The sequence below is a fragment of the Pleurodeles waltl genome, chromosome 12, assembly GCF_031143425.1.
Source record: "Pleurodeles waltl isolate 20211129_DDA chromosome 12, aPleWal1.hap1.20221129, whole genome shotgun sequence".
Lineage (NCBI taxonomy): Eukaryota > Metazoa > Chordata > Amphibia > Caudata > Salamandridae > Pleurodeles > Pleurodeles waltl.
In genome coordinates, this window is record NC_090451.1 from 94,748,026 (window position 1) to 94,770,349 (window position 22,324).

The 22,324-nt window shown below is 47.6% G+C and overlaps 1 long non-coding RNA gene across 1 annotated transcript in view; it reads left to right on the forward strand.

The window, feature by feature from the left end:
• Positions 1-22,324, forward strand: part of LOC138267951 (uncharacterized) — a 50,324-nt gene that overhangs the window by 15,351 nt on the left and 12,649 nt on the right. Inside the window, exon 2 of the long non-coding RNA XR_011199896.1 lies at positions 8,269-8,326. This is a non-coding gene — a long non-coding RNA (uncharacterized lncRNA). The remainder of the gene's footprint in view (positions 1-8,268; positions 8,327-22,324) is intronic.

The following is a 22,324-nucleotide window of genomic DNA, read 5'->3' on the forward strand; positions in this document are numbered from 1 at the left end:
AAAGGCAGACCGGCAGCAGAGCAGAGGCATGAAAATAGGCGGTATCACCTCCAGCTGCAGGCTGAGAAGACTGGCCATCCTGCATCCTGAGGGCAGAAATACCTGGGAGAGTGGAGTCTGGGAAGTCACAACACTAAAATTGTCACCAAAATGATATGTCATGCATACTCATAGCTCACCTTCTTCCACATTTACTGTTACTCAACTCCCCAACCCGAGTTCACCTGTCCAAAGACCTCTATTTGACAACTCACATATGAAGTGCACTCACTTGGGGAGATGATATTTGTATAGTGTGTGTATTAGACCTGACAGCCTTAGGGTGGTCACCCCTAACTTTTTGCCTGCCTCCCTCCACTATTTGGACACTGTTTTTGCTGGTTTTAGGACTCTGCGCACTTTACCACTACTAACCAGTGTTAAAGTGCATATGCTCTCTCCCTTAAAACATGTTGACATTAGTTTATACTCAACTGGCTTATTTAATCTACTTGTAAGACCTCGGTAAAGTGCACTACATTTGCTGAGGCTTGTAGACGAAATACTACTAGTGGGCCTTCCGCCCACATAAGTAGCCTCCTAACCATGCCTAAGGCCTGCCATTGCAAGGTCAGTGTGTGCAGTTTCACTGCCACTTCGACTTGGCATTTAAAATTACTTGCAAAGCCTTAAACTCCCCTTTTTCTACATATAAGTCACCCCTAAGGTAGGCCCTAGGTAACCCATAGGGCAGTGTGCTATGTAGATAAAAGGCAGGACATGTACCTGTGCAGTTTACATGCCCTGGTAGTGTAAAACTCCTAAATTCGTTTCTACACTTCTGTGAGGCCTGCTCCTTTCATAGGCTAACATTAGGGCTACCCTCATATACTGTTTGAGTGGCAGATTCTGATCTGAAAGGAGTAACAAGGTCCTATTTAGTAAGGCCAGAATGTTAATACATAATTCTGCTGACTGGTGAAGTTAAATTTAATATTACTATTTTAGAAATGCTACTTTTAGAAAGTGAGCATTTCTCTGCACTTAAATACTTCTGTGCTTTACAATCCACGTCTGGCTGGGTTTAGTTGACAGTTCCCTTGTGTATTCACTCAGACAACCCCAAACACAGGATGCTCAGTCACACTTGCACACATCTGCATATTGAATGGGTCTTCCTGGGCTGGAAAAGTGGAGGGCCTGACACTTACATGTCAAAGGACAGTAGCCTGCCCTCACACAAAGAACTGCCACACCCCCTACTGGGACCCTGACAGACAGGATGGACCGAAAGGGGACCTTGTGCACTTCTAAGCCACTCTTTGAAGTCTCCTGCACTTCAAAGGCACATTTGGGTATTTAAGCAGGGTCTCTGACCCTGCCAACTCAGACACTTCTGGACAAGATACCACTGGAGAAGAATACCTGAACCCAGAACCTGCAACCTGCCAAGAGGAACTACCTGGCTGTCCAAAGGACTCACCTGACTACTTTTCTGCAAGGGACTGCTGCCCTGCTGTTTTCCTGCTGCCTTGCGGTCACCTGGCTCTGCTGAGAAGTGTTCTCCAAGGGCTTGGGTAGAAAAAGACTTCGTCCTGCAAAAGAACTCCTTGTGTGGTGAAAATTAGATGTACAGCCTGCAAGAAATGACTCACAGCCTGCAACACGGTGAGAAAATCACTGCACTACGAACAGGAATGACGCAGCCCGGCTCCCCGAAGTGGAGATCGATGCAGCGCCAGCGTTGTTACCTGAACTTCGACGGATGGCCTATTGATGCAAAGCCGAGCCAGAACGACGCAGCCAGACTCCCTGAGGGCATCGACGCAAGCGTCAGCCGTGTGGCAGAAATTTTCACACATCGCCCACCGCATCGGCGCAGCTCATGTGACTTCGTCCTGCATGCCCAGGCCTTCAACGCATCGTCCCCGGGGGGTCCAAAAACACTGCAACCCACAGAGGATTCCAGTCTACATGTCGGGAAGCGACGCAAAGCCTGTCCTGCATGAAAACTCAATCACCCATCGTCTGTGTGTGACAGAAAAATCGACTCAGGCCTCCCCATTTTCCATGCATCTCCTCCTCTGTGGCCCCTTGAGGAGAATTTGAAAGCAAACCAGGTACTTTGTGCTTGCAAGAGACATTTGTTGCTTTTTAGAGACTAAAGACTTCTTTTATCATTTCCTACAATGATAATTCAAAGTGTACTTATCACATCTTAATCGTTTCTGACCTGCATTTAACCAGATAAATATTATATATTTTTCTAAACACTGTGTGGTGCATTTTTGTGGTGTTATTCTATGTTATTGCATGATTTATTGTACAAATACTTTTACACATTGCCTTCTAAGTTAAGCCTGACTGCTCAGTGCCAAGCTACCAGAGGGTGGACACAGGATAATTTGGATTGTGTGTGACTTACCCTGACTACAGTGAGGGTTCTTGCTTGGACAGGGGTAACCTGACTGCCAACCAAAGACCCAATTTCTAACACTGGTGATCAGCGGTGAGGATAGGACTTGTATTTGTGCAGTGACATACAATAGCTAAGTGTACACTACCTACCCACAGGTCAAGGTCAACCTGATTTTTATCTTTTCCTGCAATTTTATTCTGCGTGATGTTTAGCTAAATCGTCAATCAACATGTCTCTGGCTGGGTCTCAAGCAGGAGGTGAAGATTTTGACCTAGCTAAGCTGGGGACATACACTGTCAAACAGCTGAAGGGGTTCTGCAAGGGGTTGGGAATACCCACCCAGGGTGCCTCCAAGAAGGAGGAGTACCAAAAGGCGTTGAGGGCCTGGGCAGAAGCCCATTCAGAAGAGGATGTTGAGGAGGAGAAGCAAGAGGATAGCCCCTCAGAGGATTTCTTGCCAGTACTGGGGGGTGTTACCCCTGGAATTTTGCCCCATTGTAAACCAGGAAGCAGTGTCTCTAGCCATGGCCTGACCGCAGAGGAAAGGAGGGAAGATAGAGAGTTTCAACTACAAATGGCAAACTTAAAAATTGAAGCTCAACAGGAGGAGAGGAGAGCAGAAAGGGAAGCCAAACAGGCTGAAGCTGAGAGAGAAGCCAAACAGGCTAAGCTGAGAGAACAGCCAGTGTACGAGGCTAGCCTGGTTTGTAGTGGGTACTTTAGGTACTTACACCTTATACCAGGTCCAGTTATCCCTTATTAGTGAAATGTAGTAGTGTTCTAGCAGCTTAGGCTGATAGAGGTAGCTGTAGCAGAGCAGCTTAGGCTGAACTAGGAGACATGCAAAGCTCCTGCAATACCACTATTGTTACACAGTACTTATTCACAAGTAAAGACAATACTCAGTGTTACCAAAAATAAAGGTAGTTTATTTGGGTTACACAAGGCCAAAAATACCTTAGAGGCAATACTCCTTCTGGAGGTAGGAATTATACACAATATATACACTAGACACCAAAATAAGGTAAGTAATTAGACATAGGATAGTGCAATCAATAGGAAATGCTATAGAATACAAAGGGAGAAAATAGGTCTGGGGCACCACTAACCATATACTAAGAAAGTGGAATGTGAATCACAAATTCCCCCCTAGACAAGTGTAGTGTGTAGAGAATCACTGGGAGAGTAAGAAAACCACAAAGGTGAGTAAAATACCCCACCCCAGAGCCCAGGAAAGTAGGAGTAAAGTACTGCAAGTTTCCTTAGGACACACTGCAAGTTGTGATTAGAGTTATTGCAGGAACCAAGCAAGACTGCAAACAACAAATTGTGGATCCTTGGACCTGAAGGCCTGCAAAGAGAGGAGACCAAGTCCAGAAGTCGGAGAAGGTTCCAGGAAGGACAGGAGCCCCTGCCAACCTAGATGAGGGTGCAAAAGAAGAGTCTTCGGTTGGATGAAGACTGCAGAAATGCACCAAGAGAAGATGGGTGTGGGTTCCTGCGTGATGCAATGGATGCCCCAAATAGAGATGTTGGATGCAGGCGAGTTATGGCGCTGGATTCGTCCAACAAGCCTTGGTTCAAGCAATGTCACGGATTGGTCAAAGTGGTACTGCCTGGACTCAGGAGTGACCTGGGGGTCTCAACTTGGACTGAGGAGGTAGAGGGGGTTCCAAACACTGGAGCAAACCCACAGATGACCAGGCAGCACCCACAGAGGTCCCAGGACACGGGTACAAAGAAGGTGCAAATTGCGGTTGTTGCAGCACTATAAAAGAAGGTCCCACGCCACCGGCGGACAACTTAGTGAGTTGAGCATCACAGGATAGAGGCCTGGGGATCTGGGCCAGGCTGTGCACCAAGGATTCTTGCGAATAGTGCACAGAGGCCTCAGGAGGTGAAGATGACGCGGTGCACTGTCGCAAACGGGAAGGCAAGCTCTTACCTCCTCCAAATTTGGACAGCAGGACTTTAGGACAGTCTGTGTTGAAGGGGTCCACCACCTGTGTTCCAAGGAGCACGCCAAGAGAGGAGTCCAAGAGAACCAATCGTCAACTTAGAAGGTGCCTGCTGGAGCAGGGAAGTGACTCTGTCACTTCACAAGAGAATTTTTCGGTCCTTCTGGTGCAGGATGAAGACAGTGAGTGCAGGATGTAGACAGTGAGTCCCCAGAGCGTGCACATTGTGGAAACTGTTGCACTTACTGGCTGGAGTTTCAGAGGAAAAGTAGCCCTTCTGGATAATTTGTTGCTGTTACAACGGTTCCTGGAGCAGTCTGCGGTCGATCCGAGGTCAGAGGATGAAGTAGTAGTTGCAGAGGATTCCCGATGGAGACTTGCAAGCAGAATCTGAAGAGAAACCCACAGGAGAGACCCTAAATAGCCCTGAGAGGGGGATTGGCTACCTTATCAGGTATGGACCTATCAGGAGGGGTCTCTGATGTCACCTGCTGGCACTGGCCACTCAGAGGTTACCAGAGTGTCGCCACACCTTGGAAAAGAATACGGCTGATGTCTGGGACACACTGGAGGAGCTCTGGGCACCACCCCTGGGGTGGTGATGGACAGGGGAGTGGTCACTCCCCTTTCTTTTGTCCAGTTTCATGCCAGAGCAGGGACTGGGGGACCCTGAACTGTTGTAGACTGGCTTATGCAAGGAGGGCAGCATCTGTGCCCTTCAAAGCATTTCCAGAGGCTGGGGGAGGCTACCGCTCCCCAGCCCGTAACACCTATTTCCAAAGGGAGAGGGTGTAACACCCTCCTCCCAAAGGAAATGCTTTGTTCTGCCTTCCTGGGACTGAGCTACTCAGACCTCAGGAGGGCAGAACACTGTCTGTGAGGTGGCAGCAGCTGTAGCTGCAGTGCAAGCCTCAGAGAGCTGGTTTGGCAGTACTGGAGGTCCATGGTGGAGCATGGAATTGGCTCCCCAATACCACATTTGGAATGGGGGGACAATTCCATGATCTTAGACACCTCACATGGCCATATTCGGAGTTACCATTATGAAGCTACATATAGGTATTTACCTATATGTAGTGCACTAATGTAATGGTGTCCCCTCACTCACAAAGTCTGGGAAATTGGCCCTGAACTGCGTGGCAGCACCTTTGCTAGTGCAAGGGTGCCCTCACACTTAGTAACTTTGCACCTAACCTTCCATAAATGAAGGTTAGACATATAGGTGACTTATAAGTTACTTAAGTGCAGTGAAAATGGCTGCAAAATAGTGTGTGCACTATTTCACACAGGCTACAGTGGCAGTCCTGTGAAAGGGTTTGTCTGAGCTCCTTATGGGTGGCAAAAGAAATGCTGCAGCCCATAAGGATCTCCTGAAACCCCAATGCCCTAGGTACCTAGGTACCATATACTAGGGACATATAAGGGGGGGGGGGTCCAGTGTGCCAATTGAAATTGGTAATTTAAGTCACTGGCCTATAGTGACAAATTTAAAAGCAGAGAGAGAATAAGCACTGAGGTTCTGATTAGCAGAGCCTCAGTGACACAGTTAAGCACTATTCACACACACACTAGGCCACACACATTAGGCCACAAACTATGAGCTCTGGGGTCCTGACCAGCAGGATCCTAGTGAGACAGGCAAAAACATACTGCCATACAGGTATGTATGGGGGTAACATGCCAAGAAAGATAGTACTTTCCTACACAACCCCCTCTCTATCCAAACGAGGGCCAATAAGGCTAACCTTGCCCAGGTGAGTCTTCATTGTCTAAGTGGAAATATCTGGAGAGTCCATCTGCATTGGAGTGGGTGCTCCCAGGTCTATGTTCCACTGTAAAGTCCATACCCTGTAGGGAAATGGACTACCTCAATAATTTAGGGTTTTCACCTTTCATTTGTTTAGGCCATACTAGAGGTTTGTGGTCTGTTTGAACAATGAAGTGAGCCCCGAACAAGTAGGGTCTCAGCTTCTTACAGGTCCAGACCCAGCAAAGGCCTCCCTCTCTATGGCAGACCAACGCTTTTCTCTAGGGGTCAACCTCCTGCTGATAAAAGCAACAGGTTGATCCTGGCCCTCTGAGTTAAGTTGTGATAATACTGCCCCTACCCCTAATTCAGAAGCATCTGTTTGGACAATTAATTTGTTTGACCTTGGTCTGTGTAGTAGGGGGATCCCAGTCCACAATGGTCTGGATCTTCCCCTGTAGTGGTTCAATCTGTTCTCCACCTACTAGGTGGCCCTGATAAACCACTTTCCCCTGACCCATCTGGCACTTTGAAGCCTTGATAGTTAGGCCTGCCTTTTGCAGAGCCTCCAAAACTTTCCATAGGTAGACCCAGTGGTCATCCCAGGTAGAGCTAAATACAGCAATGCCATTTAAGTATGCTACACTAAAAGCTTCTAAACCTTGGAGGACTGTATTCACCAGCCTCTAGAAAGTGGCAGGTACATTTTTCAAACCAAAGGACATAACAGTGAATTGATAATGCCCTCCTATGGTAACAAATGCAGTTTTTGCTTTAGCATCCTCTGATAACTTGATCTGCCAATACCCTGCAGTCAAATCGAAGGCGCTTAGATACTTGGCAGAAGCCAGTATATCTATTAGCTCATCTGCCCTGGGTATAGGGTGAGTATCAGTTTTGGTTACTGTATTAAGACCCCTATAGTCCACACAGAATCGTATTTCTCTCTTTCCTTCTTTGCTATGCGGTTTGGTGACATGCACCACTGGGCTGGCCCAGGGGCTATCAGAGGGCTCAATAACTCCTAGAGCCAACATTTGCTGTACCTTAGTTTTAATGCAATCTCTGACATGGTCAGGCTGCATGTAAATTTTACTGTTGACAGGTAAACTGTCTCCAGTATCAATTTAATGTTCACACCAGGTAGTAGTACCAGGTATGAGTGAAAAGAGGTTAGAAAACTGTCCTATTAGATTTTTGCATTCCTCCCTCTTCTCAGCAGTGAGGCAGTCTGCAAGCACTACTCCTTCCACTAAGCCATCAGCTTCAGTGTTGGAGAAGAGGTCAGGGAGAGGGTCACTCTCTTCTTCCTGCCCCTCATCTGTGGCCATGAGCAGGGTTAAGTCAGCCCTGTCATAATAAGACTTAAGGCGATTAACATGAAGCACCCTAAGGGGGCTTCTGGCAGTGCCCAGGTCCATCAGATAGGTGACCTTACCTTTCTTATCCACAATGAGATGGGGTCCACTCCTGGGACCACAGGCTCCAATATCCACACCATCTGTCCTGGTTGGTACTCTGTCAGGACAGCATTCTGGTCCTGCCATTGCTTATGGAGCTCTTGGCTGGCCTGAAGGTTTTTAGTGGCCTTTTTCATGTGCTCAGCCATTCTTGATATTAGGCCAAGTACATAGTCCACAATGTCTTGTTTAGGGGGCTTCAAAGGTTGTTCCCAACCCTCCTTCACAAGAGCAAGGGTACCCCTAACAGGGTGACCAAAGAGGAGCACAAAGGGGCTGTAGCCCACTCCTTTTTGGGGTACTTCCCTGTAAGCGAAAAGGAGGCATGGCAAGAGATCATCCCATCTCCTTCTGAGTTTCTCAGAGAGTCCCATGATCATGCCTTTCAGAGTTTTATTAAACCTCTCAACCAATCCATTTGTTTGTGGATGATAAGGGGTGGTGAACTTGTAGGTTACACCACACTCCTTCCACATTGCCTTGAGGTATGCAGACATGAAGTTACTACCTCTGTCTGATACAACTTCCTTAGGGAAACCCACTGATAGGGGTACCGTGAGGATGACTCGTAAGCGGCAGTACTATATAAATGTCTCTTTATTTGTATGGTATCAATGGAGCATAGGATGTAGTCTTTATGTGTTTCCTTGGTAGGGGATCTGGTATTCACAGGATGTTCCTCGTTTCTCGTTTTCTTCATTCCAGGTTGATTCTTAGGAGGAACATGTGGGAAAAGAAGAAAAACACAGCTGTTGGAGGAATGGTAAGATGTTTTTCTCTTTCTTTTTTTTAATTGTTTTTTTCTCTCTACTGGTTTCTCTTTTTCTCTCTCTTCCTATTTATAGTCCTTTGGCCCTTGCTCCCCTGCTCTTGATCTTATCGTATCTGATGTGGTTCTTGTCTGTAGCTATCATACGACTTTTCTCTCCTTGCTCTTCCTTCTCTATTGTCCCTTGTTTTTGTTCTGGCTCTCTTTTCTCTTCTACTGAGTTTGACCCTTTTCTCTGTCCCTGTCCCTTCCTTGATTGCTGTTCTTTTCTTCAGATATTTGTGGATATTCTCAAACCAGAAATAAAACAGAAATAAAAAGGAACACAAAACTACCTTCTACCGACTTCATAGTTCTTTTGCCCAAACAAGTACTCAATTCTGCCTTTAATACGTTATGGTCTCATGTCTGTTAATTTTCACCTTTTCTTTTCTCCCTTCTTCACACCTCTCTCCTCCCACATCCCACCTCCCTTTTACATGGCAGAACTGTCCACTGTGGGACCATACCTGCGAAGGCCACGCTCTTACCCAGAGCGTGGCCGGATTGTTGATTTCTCCGCCTCCTGGTCCTCTGATCCTGGGGTCGCGGAGATCCAGCCGGCGTTGTCTCCCGTAGGCCGCTTCTGGTGGCTGCATCCACAGAAGTTGTCCGATTTCCAGAAGGGTTTCCGCCGGTTGTCTTCGTCCTCTTCTGCTTTGGGGCTTTCCTCCTCTTCCTTCTCGCCCGGACGCCAGAATGCGTCCCCACTTGCACTATGGAGCCCAGAGCGCTCTGGAAGTTGTCCCTGATTGGCCAAATCCGCAAGTGCTTCCGGGTGAAGCTATTCGGAGTCCTCAGTGCTCCTGGGGCACTGGGGACGCAATGTCGTGATCGGCCCATCACACGAACCCTGGAAAAAAATCCCAGAAGGGCCTTTGCCACTGCAGGTGCTGTAGTGGTCCTTAAGGGGATAGCTTCTGGATACCTTGTGGCATGGTCCACTACCGCAAGGATGAATCTATTGACAGAAGCTGTTGGAGGATCAAGGGGGCCAACAATGTCAATCCCTATTCTCACAAAGGGCACCCCAACCACTGGAAGTGGGATTAAGGGGGCCTTTGGGGTACCACCAGTCTTGCCACTGGCTTGGCACGTCACAGTGGAGCGACAAAACTCCTTTGTGTCCTCTGACATATGAGGCCAGTGAAAATGTGGAACAAGCCTGTCCCATGTTTTATTTTGGCCCAAATGTTCAGCCAATGGAATGTCATGAGCTAGAGTTAGGAGGAATTCCCTATACTGGAGGGGGATGACCAGTCTCTTGGTGGCACCAGGTTTAGGGTCCCTTGCTTCAGTAGAGAGGAGGTTATTCTTCCAGTAAACTCAGAGGCTGTCATTGACATTCCCAATCCGCTGTTTGACAGCTTGTTGTCTGAGACCCTCTTGTGTGGGACAGGTCTGCTGTGCCACACTCAGTTCCTCCCTCGCAGCCTCCCTGCACCTAAAAGCTCAGCTGTTTCAGCTTCAACTTCCTCTGGTGTAGGTTCTGCACAGGGAGAAGACTCCTCCTCATCAAAAGGGGAATCATCTGGAGAGGGAGGGATAGTGGCAAGGGTTTGCCCTTTCTACCCTTAGTTTTTGAGAGCACTTGGTCCATTGTTCCAGGATCCAAATTTCCCTGTCCTCTTTGCTTCTTGTCCTGAACCCTAGTAAGAACAAAGATAGATATGCCCTGGAATGCCCAGCATTGCTGCATGGGCCTCCAACTGCACTTCAGCCCAAGCTGAAGTCTCCAAATAATTTCCTAATAGACACTCTACAGGTAAGTCAGTGGATACCACACCTTTCTGTGGACCGGTAACCCCCCCCCCCAGTTGAAATTCACAACAGCCATGGGGTGGCTAACAGTGTTGCTATGGGCATCTGTGTCTTGGTACTGGTGACCAAGTAGGTGTTGCTCAGTGACTACCAGTTTTTCCATCACCATAGTGATACTGGACCCTGTGTCCCCGTAGGCCTCAACCTGAACACCATTTATTAGGGGTAGTTGCTTGTACTTATCTATATTAAAGGGACAAGCAACTAAGGTGGCAAGGTCAATGCCACCATCAGAGAGTAAAACAGCTCCAGTGGTCTCCCTAAGTAGACCAACCCCCACTATATTACCAAAAGTGACCCCAGCTACACCCTTTGATTGGGTATTTATAGTGTTTTTTGCCACCACCACTGCTATGACTAGGGGCACTAGTGGGAGCAGTAAGGGTTGTGGTCGTGGGAGGTTTGGTGTTTCTTTTTGGACAAGTGGGGTCACTTGCCCAATGACCTTTGGCTTTAGAGATAACACCATGGCTTTTTCTGATAGTGTGAAGAGGATTTGAACCCACCACCCCAGAGGGTTTTTGTGGGCCTGAGGAAGACAATGATGATTTTTTATCTTTGTCCCCACCCTTGTCATGAGACTTACCATCCTTCTTCTTGTTGTCTTTGTCACCTCCTGCAGGAAAGTACCATGTTTCTTGGCACGTTACCCCCAGTTTTACCTGTATGTCAGTATGTTTTTGCCTGTCTCACTGGGATCCTGCTGGACAGGACCCCAGTGCTCATAATGTATGACCTTGACTGTGCCACTGAGGCTCTGCTAATCAGAACCTCAGTGCTTATGCTCTCTCTGCTTTTAAATTTATCACTGTAGGCTAGTGACTTCATTTACCAATTTCAATTGGCACACTGGACCCCCCATATAAGTCCCTAGTATATGGTACCTAGGGGTTTCAGGAGATCCTTATGGGCTGCAGCATCTCTTTTGCCACCCATAAGGAGATCGGACAAACCCTTTCACAGAACGGCCACTGCAGTCTGCGTGAAATAACGCACATGTTATTCACAGCCATTTTCACTGCACTTAAGTAACTTAAAAGTCACCTATATTTCTATCCTTCACTTGCTGAAGGTTAGGTGCAAAGTTACTAATTGTGAGGGCACCCTTGCACTTGCAAAGGTGCCCCCACATAGTTCAGGACCATTTCCCCGGACTTTGTAAGTGTGGGGACGCCATTACACGCGTGCACGACATATAGGTCAATACCTATATGTAGCTTCACAATGGTAACTCTGACTATGGCCATGTAAGGTGTCTAAGATCATTAAAGTGGCCCCCTATTCCACATCTGGTGTTGAAGAGCCAATTCTATGCATCCTAGGGGCTCCACCATGGACCCCCAGTACTGCCAAACCAGCTCTCTGAGGCTTGCAGTGCAGCTACAGCTGCTGCCACCTCACAGGCAGGGTTCTGCCCTCTTAGGGTCTGAGCAGCTCAGTCCCAGAAAGGCAGAATAAAGCATTTCCTCTGAGAGCAGGGTGTTACACCTTCTCTGTTTGGAAATAGGTGTTACAGGATGGGTAGGGGTAGCCTCCCCCAGCCTCTGGAAATGCTTTGAAGGGCACAGATACTGCCCTTCTTGCATAAGCCAGTCTACACCGGTTCAGGGTCCCCTTGTCCCTTGCTCTGGCACGAAACTGGACAAAGGAAAGGGGAGTGACCACTCCCCTGTCCATTACCACCCTACGGGTGGTACCCAGAGCTCCTCCAGTGTTTCCCAGACTTAAGCCATCTTGCTTTGCAAGGTATGGGGGCACTATGGAGGACTCTGAGTGGCCAGTGCCAGCAGGTGACGCCAGAGACCCCTCCTGATAGGTCCTTACCTGATAAGGTAGCCAATCCCCCACTCAGGGCTATTTAGGGTCTCTCCTGTGGGTTCTCTTCAGATTCTACTTGCAAGTTTTCTAGCAGGAATCCTTTGCAACATCTACTTCATCCTCTGACCTCGGATCAACTGCATCCTGCTCCAGGAACCGCTGTAATAGCAACAAAGTATCCACAAGCGATACTTTTCTTCTGTAACTTCAGCTCCAGCCAGCAACTGCAACAGTTTCCATGGTGTGCAGGCTCTGAGGACTCCCTGTCTTCATACTGCACCAGAAGGCCTGAAGAAATCTCCTCTGGGGTGACGGAGTCACTCCCCTGCTCATGCAGGCACTTTACAAGTCGACAACCGGTGCTGCTGGACTCCTCTCACAGAGACGAGCGTGCTCCTAGAAACACAGAGGGCAGACCCCACCGACACAGACTGTCCTGAGGTCCTGCTGACACAATTTGGAGAAGGTAAGACCTTGCCTTCCCTGAGAGCGACAGTACCCCTGTTCACCACGTCGTCTTCACCTCCTGAGGCCTCTGTGCACTATTTGCAAAATTGCTTCATGCACAGCCTGGTGCATATTCCCAGCACTCTATCCTGCGACGCTCAACACGCTGAGTTGACCTCCGGCGGCGTGGGACCCTTCTGTGCAGTGCAGCATCAACCGTGTTTCGCACCTCTTTTGACCGCCTGTCCTGGGACTCCAGTGGGTGCTGTCTGGCATCCTGAGGGCTCTCTAAAGTGCTGAAAGCCCCCCTTGCTCCTCACACAGAGTTGAGGCCCCCAAGCCCCTTCTGGGTCCAGCCAGTGCCATTTTGATGCAAAACACACATTTGCCATAACTAAGGCTTGTTGGTGACTTCCAACACGAAATCACGTCTCCATCCATCTTCACATCGTGGGACATCTTTTGCATCACACAGGAACCTGCTGGCATCTCCCTAGGCTGCATGGCTGCAGTCTTCGTCCAACCGGTGACTCTTCTTTTGCACCCTCTTCTGGGTTGGCAGGGGCTCCTGCCCTTCCTGGAACTTCTTTCGACTTCTGGACTCGGTCCCCTTCTTTTGCAGGTCTTTAGGTCCAGGAATCCAGCAGTTGTTGTTTGCATACTTGGTTGGTTACTGCAATAATCCATATCACGAGGTGTAGTGTGTCCTAAGGAAACTTGCAGTACTTTACTCCTGCTTTTCTGGGCTCTGGTTGGGGTAATTTACTAACCTTTACTGTATTCTTACTCTCCCAGAGATTCTGCACACATTACAGTTGTCTACGGGGGGAATTTGTGATTCGCTTTCCACTTTCTTAGTATACAGTTTGTGTTGCCCCTAGACCTATTTTCTCCCATTACATACTAAAGCATTTCCTATTGTTTGCGCTATCCTATGTCTAATTACTTGCCTTGTTTTGGTGTCTAGTGTATATATTGTGTATAATACTTATCTGCAGAAGGTGTATTGGCTCTAAGATATTTTTGGTACTGTGTCATCCAAATAAACTACCTTTATTTTTGGTAACACTGAGTATTGCCTTTGTGTATAAGTACTATGGAAATATAAGTGGTATTGCATGAGCTGTGCATGTCCCCTAGTTCAGCGTAAGCTGCTCTGCTATAGCTACCTCTATCAGCCTAAGCTGCTAGGACACTACTACTTCACTAATAAGGGATAACTGGACCTGGTATAAGGTGTAAGTACCCAAGGTACCCACTACAAACCAGGCCAGCCTCGTACATTGGTGGTGCAGCTGTGGGATAAGTACTTGCAATTGCTTTATCACTTTGTTACTGGTGATATTCACAAGACAAGCTTGCTCCAATACTTAGAGCATATATAATATATACCTAGAAGTAATTTTCTAACTTTCTAAAAAGTTCCTTAAACTTTGCAAACGTTTTTACAAAGTTCTGAAAAGTTTTCTTCTTTTCTCTAAATAATTAGCTCTATTATTCTACAAACGTTTTACTCACTTTCCTAAACTTTTTCTCTTTCAATATGTCCTCTGTAGAAGCTACCCCTAGAGTTGTCAAGACTACCTATGAGAATCTAAACTTTAAAGGTTTGAGGGGTCTCTGTATTGAAAGAAGTTTAGGGATTGGGAAGAACCCCCAATAGAAGTTCCTCTTAAATCTTCTCCTCCAAGATGAACAGGGACTCAACACTGATCCAGATCAGACAAGGGAAGAGGTGGAGGATGATTCCAAACAGGAAGGCTCAGAGGAGCAAACTGACAATCCTGGGGGGGGTACTTACACAGATTTTTCTGTTAACAAGCTACTTAGTACAACTGGTAGTGGGAAGGGTTCACACACTAAGAGGGCTCCCTTCACCCCTAGAGGCCAGGTCACTAGAGTGGGCGCTGTTAGAGATAGATCTAACTCTGCACATTCCCATGTTACCTCTGTTTCAGAGGCATCCCACACTTCTAACCCTGAGGACCAGTCCCTAGATAGGAAACTCAGAGAGCTGAGGTTATAGGAGGCTAGACTGAGGCTAATGCAGCAAGAGTTGACCTTAGACAGGGAATCCCTGGCTGTGGAAAAAGAAAGGCGTGTTTAGGGAATACTTTCCCATGGTGGCAGCAGCAGTTTTAGAAATTCAAATGTTAGTGAACCTTCATTTGAATCTAGGAATGCACAAAGTTGTCCCGCCTTACAAGGATGGTGATGACATCTGCAAGCGGTTTGCTGGACTTGAGAGGGCATGTAAAGTTTAGAGGGTCCCTCATGTATAGTGGGCTGCTATCCTTTGGTTATGCTTCTCTGGTAAGGGGAGAGACAGACTCCTTATTGTCAGAGAGGAGGATGCAGATAATTACCAAATTCTGACGAACGCACTCTTAGATGGTCTGGGCTTAACCACTGAACATTACAGACTTAAGTTCAGAGAGACCAGAAAGGAGTCATTAAAGGACTGGACAGACATTATAGACTGTTCTGTGAAGGCCCTAGAAGGTTGGTTAAATGGCAGTAAGGTGACTGACTATGAAAGACTGTATAACTTGATTCTGAGAATGCATATTTTGAACAAATGTGAGTCTGACTTGTTGCATCAGTATCTTTCTGTGGACTCGGATCTGACTTCTCCCCAAGAACTGGGAAAGAAGGCAGACAAATGGGTCAGAACAAGGGTGAACAGAAAAGCTCATACAGGGAGTGACAAGGGCAGCAAGAAGAAGGATGGTAAGTCACATGACAAGGGTGGATACAAAGAGAAAAAATCATCAGTCTTCATCAGGTCCACAAAAATCCTCTGGGGGGTGGGTCCAAATCCTCATCTCACAAAGATGAGAAACCTTGATGTTATTTGTGTAGAGCCAAAGGCCATTGAGCAACTGGTAGTCATTGTCCAAAAAGAAACTCCAAACCTCCCACCACCACAACCCCAACTGCAACCACTAGTGCCCCTAGTAATAGCAGTGTTGGTGGGAAAAACACTACTAATAGCCAATTAAAGGGTGTAGCTGGGCTCACCATTGGTAGTGTAGCAGGGGTCGGTCTAGTGAGGGAGATCACTGAGGCTGTTTCAGTCTCTGATGGTGGCATTGATCTAGCCACTTTAGTTGCTTGTCTCCTTAATATAGATAAGTACAAGCAGCTACCCCTGATTAATGATGTTCAGATTGAGGCCTACAGGGACACAGGTACCAGTGTCACAATGGTGATAGACAAACTGGTTGCCCCTGAGAACACCTACTTGATCACTAGTGCCAAGTAACAGATGCCCACAGCAACACTGTAAGCCACCCCATGGCTGTTGTGAATCTCAACTGCAGGGGAGGGGGTTACTGGTCCAAAGAAAGTTGTTGTAGCCACTGATTTACCTGTAGAATGTCTGCTAGGCAATGACTTGGAGACTTCAGCTTGGGTAGAAGTGGAGTTGGAGGCCCAGGCAGCAATGCTGGGGATTCCTTGGCATATCTTTGTTCTTACCAGGGCTCAGGCCAAGAAACAAAGAGGACAGGGAAACTTGGATCATGGAATATGGACCAAGTGCTCCCAAAAACTAGGGATAAGAAAGGCAAACCCTTGTCCACTATCCCTCCCTCCAGAGATGATTCCCCTTTTGAGGAAGAATAATTCTCTCTCTGTTCAGAGCCTACACCAGAGGATTTGGAAGCTGATACAGCTGAGCTTTTGGGTGCAGGGGGGCCTGCCAGAGAAGAGCTGAGTGTGGCACAGCAAACCTGTCCCACATTGGAAGGCCTCAGACAGCAAGCTGTCAAGCAGCAACATGGTGATGTCACTGACACCCATAGAGTTTACTGGGAGAATAATCTCCTCTATACTGAAGCAAGGGACCCTAACCCTGGTGCCACCAGGAGGTTGGTCATCCCCCTTCAGTACAGGGAATTCATCCTAACTCTGGCTCATGACATCCCTTTAGCTGGGCATTTAGGCCAGATTAAAACATGGGACAGACGTGTTCCACATTTTCACTGACCATATATGTCAGAAGACACAAAGGAGTTTTGTCGCTCTTGTGTCACCTGCCAAGCCAGTGGCAAGACTAGTGGTAGCCCAAAGGCCCCTTTGATCCCACTGCCAGTGGTTGAGGTGTCCTATGAGAGGGCGGGGGTTGATATTGTTGGCCCCTTGACACTCCAACAGCTTCTGGCAATAGATTCATCCTTATGGTGGTGGACCATGCCACAAGGTATCCAGAAGCCATCCCTTTAAAGACCACTACACCACCTGCAATGGCAAAAGCCCCGCAGGAAATCTTTTCCAGGATGGGTTTCCCTAAGGAAGTGGTGTCAGACTGAGGTAATAACTTCATGTCTGCATACCTAAAAGCAATATGGAAGGAGTGTGGTGTTACAAGTTCACCACCCTTTATCATCTACAAACTAATGGATTGGTTGAGAGGTTTAATACAATTCTCAAAGGCATGATTATGGGACTCTCTGAAAAACTTAAAAGGAAATGGGATGTCCTATTACCATGTCTCCTTTTCGCCTACAGGGAGGTACCCCAAAAAGGAGTGGGCTACAGTCCCTTTGAACTCCTATTTGGTCCCCCTGTTAGGGGTCCCCTAGCTCCAAAGCAACACATTATGGACTAGGTGCTTGGCCTAAGATCCAGAATGGCTGAGTACATGACAAAGGCCACTAAAAACAAACCTTCAGGCCAGCCAAGAGCTCCAAAAGCAATGTTTGACCAGAAGGCTATCTCCTGATAGAGTACCACCCAGGACAGAATGTGTGGGTATTGGAGCCTGTGGCCCCAAGAGCACTCCAGGACAAATGAAGTGGACCCCATCTAATTGTAGAAAAGAAAGGTGAGGTCACCTACCTGGTGGACCTGGGCACTACCAGGAGCCCCCTTAGGGTGCTTCATGTCAATCGCCTAAAACCTTTTTATGCCAGGGCTGACTTAACCCTGCTCATGGCTACAGATGAGGGACAGGAAGACGAGAGTGACCCTCTCCCTGATCTCTTCTCCAACACTGAAGCTGATGGCTTAGTGGAAGGAGTGGTTCTGGCAGACTGCTTACTGCTGAGCAGGAGTAAGACTGTAAAAATCTCCTTGATCAGTTTTCTGAACTCTTCTCCCTCACACCTGGTACAACTTCTTGGTGTGAACATACAATTGACCCTGGAGACCGTTTACCGGTCAAAAGTAAAATTTACAGGCAACCTGATCATGTCAGAAATTGCATAAAAGCTGAAGTTCAGAAAATGTTAGACCTTGGAGTTATTGAGCCCTCTGACAGCCCCTGGGCCAGTCCATTGGTGCTTGTCCCCAAACCACATATCAAAGAAGGAAAGAGAGAAATGCGCTTTTGTGTGGACTATAGGGGTCTCAATACAGTAATCAAAACTGATGCTCACCCTATACCCAGTGCAGATGAGCTAATCGATACACTGGCATCTGCCAAGTATCTAAGCGCTTTTGATTTGACTGCAGGGTATTGGCAGATCAAAATGTCAGAAGATGCTAAAGCAAAAACAACATTTTCTACCATAGGAGGGCATTATCAATTCACAGTGTACCCTTTAGTTTGAAAATGCACCTGCCACTTTTCAGAGGCTGGTGAATACAGTCCTCCAAGGTTTGGAAGTTTTCAGTGCAGCATATTTGGATGATATTGCTGTATTTAGCTCCACCTGGGAGGATCACCTGGTCCACCTCTGAAAAGATTTGGAGTCCCTGCAAAAGGCAGGCCTACCTATCAAGGCTTCAAAGTGACAGATAGGGCAGGGGAAAGTGGTTTATCTGGGTCATCTGGTGGGTGGAGAACAGATTGCACCACTACAGGGGAAGATATAGACCGTTATGGACTGGGCTCTCCCTACTACTCAGACCCAGGTCAGAGCCTTCTTAGGTCTCGCTGGGCATTACAGGAGGTTCATTAAGAACTATGGCTCCATTGCAGTCCCTCTTAATGACCTCACCAGTAAGAAAATGCCTAAAAAGGTATTGTGGATAGCTAGCTGTCAGAAAGCTTTTGAGGAGCTTCAGCAGGCAATGTGCTCTCCACCCGTCTTAAAGAGCCCAAGCTACTCCAAGCTACTCCAAAACATTAATTGTTCAAACAGATGCTTTTGAATCAGGGGTAAGGGCTGTACTATTACAACTTAGCTCAGAGGGACATGATCAACCTGTTGCTTTCATTAGGAAGAGGTTGACCCCTAGAGAAAAGCGTTGGTCTGCCATAGAGAGGGAGCCATTTGCTGTGGTCTTGGCACTGAAGAAGCTGAGACCCTACTTGTTTGGGACTCACTTCATTGTTCAGACAGACCACAAACCTCTATTATGGCTTAAACAAATGAAAGGTGAAAACCCTAAATTGTTGAGGTGGTCCATGTCCCTACAGGATATGGACTTTACAGTTGAACATAGACCTGGGAGCACCCACTCCAATGCAGATGGACTCTCCAGATATTTCCACTTAGACAATGAAGCCTCATCTGGGCAAGGTTAGCCTTATTGTCCCTCATTTGAGGGCTGTTGTGTAGGAAAGTACCATCTTTCTTAGCATGTTACCCCCAATTTTACCTGTATGTCAGAATGTTTTTGCCTGTCTCACTGGGATCCTCGTGGTGAGGACCCCAGTGCTCATACTTTATGGCCTAATGGCTGTATTGTGCTTGACTGTGTCACTGAGGCTATGCTAATCAGAACCTCACTGCTTATGCTCTCTCTGCTTTTAAATTTGTCACTATAGGATACTGACTTCATTTACCAATTTCAATGGGCACACTGGACCCCCCTTGTAAGTACCTGGTATATGGTACCTAGGTACCCAGGGCATTGTGATTCAAGGAGATCCTTATGGGCGCAGCATTTCTTTTGCCACCCATAAAGAGCTCAGACAGACCCTTTCACAGGACTGCCACTGCAGCCTGTGTGAAATAACGCACACATTATTTCACAGCCATTTTCACTGCACTTAAGTAAATTATAAGTCACCTATATGTCTAACCTTCACTTGCTGAAGGTTAGGTGCAATGTTACTAAGTGTGGGGGCATCCTTGCACTGACAAAGGTGCCCCCACATAGTTCAGGGCCATTTCCCCGGACTTTGTGAGTGCAGGGATGCCATTACACGTGTGCACTACATATAGGTCAATACATATATGTTGCTTCACAATGGTAACTCTGACTATGGCCATTTAAGGTGTTTAAGATCATGGAATTGTCCCCCTATCCCACATCTGGTACTGGAGAGCCAATTGCATGCATCCTGGGGGCTCCATCATGGACACCCAGTACTGCCAAACTAGCTCTCTGAGGCTTGCACTACAGCTACAGCTGCTGCCACCTCACAGGCAGGGTTCTGCCCTCTTGGGGTCTGAGCAGCTCAGTCCCAGGAAGGCAGAACAAAGCATTTCCTCTGAGAGAAGGGTGTTACACCCTGTCCCTTTGGAAGTAGGTGTTACAGGCTGGGTCGGGGTAGCCTCCCCCAGCCTCTGGAAATGCTTTGAAGGGCACAGATGGTGCCCTCCTTGCATAAGCCAGTCTACACCGGCTCAGGGTCCCCTTGTCCCTTGCTCTGGGGCGAAACTGGACAAACGAAAGGGGAGTGAGCACTCCCCTGTCCATTACCACCCTATGGGTGGTGCCCAGGGCTCTTCCAGTGAGTCCCAGACTTCAGCCATCTTGCTTTGCAAGGTGTGGGGGCACTATGGAGGGCTCTGAGTGGTCAGTGCCAGCAGGTGATGTCAGAGACCCTTCCTGATAGGTCCTTACCTGATAAGGTAGCGAATCCCCCTTTCAGAGCTATTTAGGGTCTCTCCAGTAGGTTCTCTTCAGTTTCTACTAACAAGTTTTCTAGCAGGAATCCTCAGCAACTACTAATTCATCCTCTGACCTCGGATCAACCGCAACCTGCTCCACGAACCGCTGTAACAGCAACAAAGTATCCACAAGGGATACTTTTCTTCTGCAACTTCAGCTCCAGCCAGCAACTGCAACAGTTTCCATGGTGTGCGTGCTCTGAGGACTCCCTGTTTTCATCCTGCACCAGAAGGACTGAAGAAATCTCCTGTGGGGTGACGGAGTCACTCCCCTGCTCACGCAGGCACTTTTGAAGTCGACAGCCGGTACTGCTGGACTCCTCTCACAGTGACGAGCGTGCTCCTAGAAACACAGAGGACAGACCCCAACGACACAGACTGTCCTGAGGTCCTGCTGACGCAATTTGGAGGAGGTAAGACCTTGCCTTCCCTGAGAGCGACAGTACCCCTGTTCACCATGTCTTCTTCACCTCCTGATGCCTCTGTGCACTATTTGCAGAATTGCTTTGTGCACAGCCTGGACCAGATCCCCAGCACTCTATCCTGCAATGCTCAACTCGCTGAGTTGACCTCCGACTGCTTGGGAACCTTCTTTGCAGTGCTGCATCAACCGCGTTTTGCACCTCCTTTGTCCCTGAGTCCTGGGACTCCCGTGGGTGCTGTCTGGCATCCTGGGGGATCTCTAAAATGCTGAGAGCCCCCTCTTCCTCCTCATACAGAGTTGAGACCCCCAAGTCCCTCCTGGGTCCAGCCAGTGCCATTTTGATGCAAAACGCACATTTGTCATAATCAAGGCTTGTTGGTGACTTCCAACACAAAATCACGTCTCCATCCATCTTCACATTGTGGGACATCTTTTGCATCACACAGGAACCTGCTGACATCTCCCTAGGGTGCATTCCTGCAGTCTTCGTCCAACCAGGGACTCTTCTTTTGCACCCTCTTCTGGGTTGGCAGGGGCTCCTGTCCTTCCTGGAACTTCTTTTGACTTCTGGACTTGGTCCCCTTCTTTTGCAGGTCTTTAGGTCCAGGAATCCAGCAGTTGTTGTTTGCAGACTTGGTTGGTTACTGCAATAATCCATATCACGAGGTGTAGTGTGTCTTAAGGAAACTTGCAGTACTTTACTCCTGCTTTTCTGGGCTCTGGGGTGGGCTAATTTACTTACCTTTACTGTATTCTTACTCTCCCAGCGATTCTGCACACACTACACTTGTCTAGCGGGGAATTCGTGATTCACATTCCACTTTCTTAGTATACGGTTTGTTTTGCCCACAGACCTATTTTCTCCCATTGCATTCTATAGCATTCCTATTGTTTGCACTATCCTATGTCTAATTACGTGTCTTGTTTTGGTGTTTAGTGTATATATTGTGTATAATACTTACCTGCAGAAGGTGTATTGCCTCTGAGATATTTTTGGTACTGTGTCACCTGATCAGTATTGGGAAAGTTGCGGAAGACATTGTGACGCGAAGGGTTAATTAGCTTGAGCAGTGTAGATGAGCATGATGCCTGCTGAAACCCCCGAACAATGTGGAAAAGTTCATGATATTATTTTCAAGCTTGTTTGTGTAGAAGACTCCGTCTCAACCTTGAGAACGAGAGTACAGGGAGAAGATGGAATGAAAACAAAGGCTGGGGAAGGGCAGAGCAGCCAAGTGCTGATAACATAGCTAGAACATGCCAGAAAGAGATAGAATCCAAGCTTCGAGTTATTTAAGCACTGAAGTGCGGGTGCGGGATTTGAAGCTCGCAGATGGGGTTGTGAAAGCTGCCATGGCCCAGCGCTGCCTCCCTGTTTTGCTGTTCAGAGACCGTGATGCTTGAGGGGGAGAGAGGTCCAAGCAGGCGGTAGAGGGCTTCCCAGCATTTCGTGGACTAAGTTAAGTTCCACACAGGGATGAAAGGCCTTTGTTTCTATGCTCTATTATTATGATTGATTATTATACTTGCACTGTGTTTATAATCTGAAGTATTCAGCTCGTTTATATTTTGCTATAGGAACATCGTAGTGTGAGCTTGCTGCAGTAATTGAAACATGCATTTTGGTGTGCAGTAAATCAAAGCTTATCTGAA